Here is a 7,743-nt window from a genome sequence, read left to right as displayed (position 1 = left end):
CAATTTAATCTATGTTAGAGAACATGCCAAGGCCTATTTAAATACCACATTAGAACTTGATTTAATGCTTGATACAACCATGTGAATTAAACTTTCACTAAAGATAAATATTAAATAAAAGTTGTAATTCTTAATCAAATAATCCAAATTTAATATATGTTAACCAACATGTCTAAGCATAATTTCCTAGTATGTTACAATTCAAATCAAAGTTATACATCATCATAAATTTTAAATCTTATACAAAGAAATAAAAATTATTAACTTTCTAGATTTGATACAAGGCATACATACAGGGGTGGAGGGAGAGGGGGGCCAGCAGCGGCCATGGCTCCCCCCAAAAAAAAAAAAATTTATTAGTATATGTAGACACTAAAATTTTAGTGGACTTTAATTTGGATAAATGGACCCATTAAATATGGGCCTAATGTTTAATTAAGTTATTTAATTGGCCCAAGTATGGTCCACTTAAATTATTTAATTAAGCCCAGTCTAGAGTCTAGATGGTCAAATAAAAAGAATAATTATTCCTAATAAAATATATTTGAAATAATTATTTTTAAGGATAATTATCACAATATAACCGGCCCAGCCCAGTTATAGTTTTATCCTTATCAGGAGATGACACGTGTCATCATCCTATTAATCCAAGAAGCCTATAAATAGAGGCTTGGAGGAAGAAAAAAGGGGGAGAGGATTCAGAATTCAGAAGTCTACAAATTTAGACACAAATTCAGAATTCAGAAGTTCAAAGACTCAGAAATCCAGAGACTCAGAATTCAGACACAAATTCAGAATCGAAACCCAAAAGCGAAGAACATCAAGCACATCCAACAACGTGCCGTTCTTCATCAAATTCCACAGTGATTCAAGAACAAGCTCGTGCAGCCCTTGGATCCAACCAACCAAAAACAAGGAGATTGAATCAGAGGACCATTCTTTTTTTGTAAAAGATATTACAAAGGACTGTACTCCACATTCATAAATTAATAAAATTCTATTTTGCTCCATATTTTGTTTCTATTGCAGACTTACAAAATTTGTGTGTACAAATTTGTGGCACGCCCGATGGGACCGCCTTTGCCTCTCATCTCTTTCTCCTACCATCAAGTTTCTTCTCTATCAGATTCTATGGCTCCCCCTAAGATTCAGACAGACAAGAAAGCCCAAAAGAACATCGCTATTGCAAAGATCGACGCTAAAGCCACCATGAAAAGTGGCACGAAGACCAAATTAAGCGATGGATGTACCTTGACAGGCCCTGTGACACGTAGCAAGTCCCAGGCAATGGCATCATTCAAACTTCAGCAAGATGTGGTGAAAACTAATCCTGCAACACCGGCGAACGTGAAAACTCAACATGTCAAAAACCTTGACATTGTTCCAGAGGAGGCTCCACCACCAGATTCACTTCGTTCTATCTATGATGCTCACTCTAGTGTCGGTTCACCCCCAGAGTCACCACGTCAGACTTCGGAGCAATAAATCACTTCAAGGAACGTGGATTCTCAAGGCCTATCATACTCAGATATGGTTGCTGCTATGATGGCTGGAGCTGCTACGGTGGAGGAACAACTAGCAACTATGGCTCATTCCATTGAGAACCTCACAAAGACTATTGAAGAAAAGGACTTGCAAATCGCTACACTAATGAATAAATTGGAAGTTCAGACCTTCGGTGAAACACCAATGCCATCCGGGAATCGTGCAACTTTCACACCACCACCATCTGGGAAACCTACATCTTCCACAGCAATACTAACGGAGAATCCTAATTCTACAGCACAAGGTACTCACAGGGAGAATCCCAAACAGACGCCGGTGACAGAACAAGCGACCAGTCAAAACCAGACGCTGGGGATAGAACAGGCGACTGGTCAAACCAATCATACCTCTTCTTCAGTCTTTTCATTATCTGTCGAACAATTGCAAGATATGATAACGAATACAATCCGAGCTCAATATGGTGGTGTCTCACAGAGCACTCTCATGTCCTCAAAGCCCTATACAAGGAGAATCGACAGTATGAGAATGCATGTAGGATACCAACCTCCGAAGATTCAGCAATTTGACGGAAAAGGTAACCCCAAGCAACACATTACCCATTTTGTCGAGACTTGTAACAATGCCGGAACAGAGGGGGACTTACTAGTCAAACAGTTTGTCCGGTCCCTTAAAGGAAACGCGTTCGAGTGGTACACTGACCTAAAGTCAGAATCAATTGATAGTTGGGACCAGATGAAACGAGAATTCTTGAACAGGTTCTATAGCACTCGTCGTACTGTTAGTATGATAGAGTTGACTAACACGAAGCAATGGAAGGATGGGCCTGTAATCGACTACATTAATCGATGGAGAGCCCTTAGTCTTGACTGCAAGGATCGTTTGTCAGAAGTATCTGCTGTAGAGATGTGTATGCAGGGAATGCATTGGGGCCTGCTCTACATTCTACAAGGCATAAAACCTCGCACATTTGAGGAATTTACTACGCGTGCCCATGACATGGAGATCAATATGAAATCCAATGACGGCAAAAGTCACGTGACTATAGAACCACGCAAAGATAAGAAGGACTGGAAGAAGGGCGACAAGTCATCAAAAAATGCGGCTAAAGATTCAATGGCTATCTCAACCACCCTAATCAAGATATCTGTTAAAGATGACAAGAAGGATGATAAAAAGCCTCGCCAGTTTCAAGAGAGGGAGAGACAGCGTCCTACGCTAAAGGAGTTAGAGAAGAAAGAATACCCCTTCCCCGATTCCGATGTTCCTGGTATCTTGGAATGTTTACTTGAAAGTAAAGTTATAGAACTCCCTGAATGCAAACGTCCTCCAGAGATGGGACGTATCAACGATCCAAAATACTGCAAATATCATCGCATTATCAATCATCCAATTGAGAAGTGTTTTATCTTCAAGGAGGTGGTGATGAATCTGGCAAAACAAGGAAAAATCTTGTTGGATACAGACGAAGTTGTAACTTCAAATCATACTACTGCTACTTTGACAACCTCTGTCATGGGGAGTGCTCGTTCTCAACCTTTAACTTCGGAGGTATCTTGCACAACTATCCAGTTTGGTTCATTGGAACCAATCCCAATCTATATTGGCCAAGGGAGTGTACGTGACATTTCAACATTTGGAAGGGTCCTCAGGATGATGAAGAAGGATGGACTCTGGTGACAAGAAAGAAACCATGGAAGCAACAAGCTGATATTTTTCAAACTAATTATTCTGACAGAGGGCAAAGGAAGAAGAAACCCCAATATCACCATAAACAGTCTGGCCATAACAGAAAATAGGTCAAGCAGACACAGTCAACTAAACACACCTCTATAAGCAAAAAGAGTCAGAAGCCTATTACTTTGCAAGAGTTCTTTCCAAAAGAATACCTAAATGACGAAGTTGTAACAACTTACATGGTTTCAACTAAGAAAACAAGCCTTAATGATGAGAAGAACGAGGATCAAGATGAAGTCCAGACTGTAGAGAACCATAATACAGCCATCATTGAAAAATCTGATGATGATGAAGTGGTCAGAGGTACGTTTGAGTCATGTTGTGTACCAATTGTTTTCACGGACGAGGATCTTCAGTTGGGTTCGAAGCCGCACAATTGTCCTCTCTTCGTCTCCGGTTACATAAAAGAACGGAGAGTTACTCGTATTCTTGTTGATGGTGGCTCGGCGGTGAATCTAATGCCAAAATTTACGATGAAAAATCTTGGCATCACAATTGACGAGTTATCACGTAGCCGTCTTATTATTCAAGGTTTTAACCAAAGAGGACAGAGAGCTATCGACATGATTCGGGCAAAGCTAATTATTGGCGAGCTCCAAGCAGAAACCTTATTCCATGTGATAGATGCAAAGACGTCCTACAATTTGTTGTTGGGAAGGCCTTGGATACATAGTAATGGCGTCATTCCATCGACTCTTCATCAATGCTTCAAATTCTACAAAAATGGCGTACAAACAGTTGTGGCGGATCATAAGCCATTTACAGAGGCAGAATCTCATTTTGCCGATGCCAAGTTCTATATCGATCATGATATACCTTCGGAAGTGCCCATCCCAAGCCTTCCGTCTACACAAGAGATTCAATCTACAAAAGCAAAAGAAGCATTAAGTGATCCACTAGACGTTTCAGTGACAGACATTGTAAAGGTAGCTAAAACGCGAGGGGTCTCGATAAAAGCACATCGGACGAAACCTATTTTAATGTATGTTCCAAAATCTCAGCGACAAGAAGGGCAGGTACCTGTTATCGAGATAATTGAAACTAAGGAATTTAAATTAAAGATGTCACAAACCAAAGAAAAAGAAGATATGCAAAAGCTTAAAGGAGAGTTAACTCTTCCTCTCCCTAAGATTCAGAAGTCTTCGCCTTCCAAGTCTCCGTTAAAAGGGTTCGTACGGCCTTCTCAATCTATGGTTGATCATTTATCACTTCCAAAACAAAGGACCGACGAAGGATTCGATCCTAAAGCATACCAACTCTTGGCTAACTCGGGGTATGATTTTACAAATCCTGCAAGCCTTGGAAAACTGAATGCTGAGGTCACCGGTGAGAAGGTGCACGGCCTCAATGAGACACAGAAGAAGTTGAAAGATCAAGGGCATAAAATCATTTCACCTAAGTCTGGTCTCGGTTTCGTAGCTTCTGAGCCACTTCGAATTCAAATCACAAAGAGGGATAAGAAGTCAAGCACCACATACATTGGGTTTAAAGAAGTTGAGGATGAACAAGATCAGTAGACTGGGCATCAAAAATCAGTCTTTGACCGTATAAGAGCTCCATGCAATCGAACATCTGTATTCAACAGGTTGTCAAGCCAAGAATCAAATGTTTCAAGTTCTCATATCAGCAATTTGCCTCATAACTCCATTTTTAACAAAATGAGCTTTCATGACCAAGGAAGAAAATCTGCACAACCTCAATCTCGAAAGTCAGTATTTTCTCGAATTGGTACTATCCATGATGAACCACTAAAAAACAGCAAGACTGTGAAGTCAGAAGAAGCTAACATCGACGTGGTGAATAATAGTGAGGTTCAGAGCCTAGTGCCTTCATGAATGAAATGTAAGACAGAGATAGATGTCACCAATGATGTTACATTGAAAGCTCGAAGGCGAACCATTGTATTTACTAATCAATCAGCAGAAATGGATAGAATAGAAGGCACTGGCGAATCATCTTGTGTTACTTCATACCACATCACTGTTGAAGAGGAACCTGACTGTGAACAACCAGATGATATCGAGAAAGCTCCACCAACACTAGAAGACGGGGGGCAGGCTACTGTTGATCAACTCAAAGAAATCAACTTAGGAACTGACGATCAACCCAAACCAGTTTTTGTTAGTGCATTCCTAAACCCCTCAGAAGAAAATGATTACTTTCAATTATTGTCTGAGTACAAGGATGTCTTTGCTTGGACATACAAAGAGATGCCCAGTCTTGATCCTAAAATTGCAGTGCACAATCTCGCTGTCAAACGTGGGACACGTCCGATTAAGCAGTCTCAACTTTTCTTCCGTCCAGAGCTAGTTCCAAGGATAGAGGAAGAACTCAACAAATTGATTGAAGTAGGGTTTGTCCGTGAGGTCAAATATCCAACATGGATTTCGAGCATTGTTCCAGTGAAGAAGAAAAATGGACAGATTCGAATCTGTGTGGACTTTCGTGATTTGAATGAGGCATGCCCAAAAGATGATTTTCCTCTTCCCATCCCTGAGCTGACTGTAGATGCAACCACTGGACATGAAGCTCTCTCTTTTATGGATTGTTACTCTGGGTACAATCAGATAAGAATGACTCCGAGAGACGAGGAGTTAACTGCCTTTCGCACTCCTAAAGGCATATATTGTTACAAAGTTATGCCCTTTGGACTAAAAAATGCGGGAGCAACATACCAGCGCGCTATGCAAAGGATCTTCGACGACATACTCCACAAGATTGTTGAATGTTATGTTGATGACTTGGTGGTTAAGATAAAAGAACGAAGAAATCATTTACAGGATTTACGTACTGTCTTTAATCGCTTTCGAAAATATCAACTTAAGATGAATCCCCTTAAATGTGCATTTGGTGTGACTTCAGGGAAATTCCTGGGATACGTCGTACGTCATCGTGAAATTGAGATTGATCCTAATAAAATTGAGGCCATTCAAAAGATGCCGCCACCAAAGAATTTACGTGAACTTAGAAGTTTACAAGGTCAACTTGCATTCATTCGTCAGTTCATCTCAAATTTAGTGGGTCGTTGTCAGCCTTTTAACCGACTCCTAAAAAAAGATGTTCCATTTAATTGGGACCAATCATGCCAAAATGCTTTTGATAGCATCAAAAAGTACCTTCTCAATTCTCCGGTATTAGGAGCACCGGTACCTGGAAAGCCACTCATACTTTACATTGCTGCGCAAGAAGAATCGCTGGGTGCCTTACTTGCTCAGAATAATGAAGAACATAAAGAGAATGCATTGTATTATTTAAGTCGCAGACTCACCCCGACGGAGCGAAATTATCCTCCAATTGAAAAAACATGCCTCGCACTTGTCTTCGCTTCTAAGAAATTGAGACATTATTTCTTGGCTCATACGATACATCTTGTTGCAAGGGCAGATCCTCTCAAATATGTCATGTCTAAGCCGGTCCTTTCCGGACGATTGGCGAGGTGGTCAATTTTGTTTAACGAATTTGAAATTATTTATGTGCCACGAAAAGCAGTAAAAGGACAAGTCTTAGCTGATTTCTTAGCTGACAATCCTATTCCAGCCGATTGGGAAAGTTCTGAAGATTTTCCTGATGAAGAAGTCTTCCTTGTGGACAGCCTCCCTCCATGGATGATGTTTTTCGATGGGGCAGCATGATCAGATGGGGCTGGAGCAGGTGTAGTTTTTGTTTCTCCAAAGAGACATATCATTCCATACTCTTTTGCACTTGCTGAAAACTGCTCAAATAATGTAGCTGAGTATCAAGCCTTGATTATCGGCCTTCAAATGGCGAATGAGATGAACATCACGGACCTCGAAATATATGGAGACTATAAGTTGGTGATCAACCAACTTCTTAAAGAATATGAGGTTAAGAAAGATGATCTAGTACCGTACCATCGTTACGCCTCTCATTTGTTGGAATGGTTTGATAGCGTCATACTAGAGCACATTCCAAGAAAACAAAATCGGATAGCTGATGCTTTGGCAAATTTGGCTATAACATTGGCGTTAACTGATGAAGACCTGGTTGATGTTCCTGTATGTCAAAGATGGGTCTTGCCACAAGTCTTGGAGGATAAATTTGAAGAAAGTAATGTGGTTTCTTGTTGGACACAAGAGAAAGAAGACTGGAGAATCCCTATCATTGATTATCTGGAACATGGAAAGCTTCCCGAAGACCTACGCCATAAGACTGAAATACGAAGGCGAGCACCTCGTTTCATCTATTACAACGATACATTGTATAGGCGTTCCTATGAGGGCCTTTTCCTTCGCTGCCTTGGAAATGATGAAGCAACACATGCAATGAAGGAGGCACATTCTGGGATTTGTGGAGCTCATCAATCTGGTCCAAAGCTGCACTTTCGCGTCAAAAGAATGGGTTATTATTGGCCCACCATGGTCAAAGATTGCTTGGAGTATGCAAAAAGGTGTCAAGCATGTCAATTCTATGCCAACTTCATACACCAACTACCGGAACCATTACACCTTACTGTAACGTCATGGCCGTTCGATGCATGGGGAT

Source organism: Cornus florida, unplaced genomic scaffold (genome assembly GCF_030987335.1).
Source record: "Cornus florida cultivar Cherokee Brave unplaced genomic scaffold, ASM3098733v1 CherokeeBrave_3.0.0_Hap2_Chr01, whole genome shotgun sequence".
NCBI lineage: Eukaryota > Viridiplantae > Streptophyta > Magnoliopsida > Cornales > Cornaceae > Cornus > Cornus florida.
Note: the sequence above shows the minus strand (reverse complement) of the source record.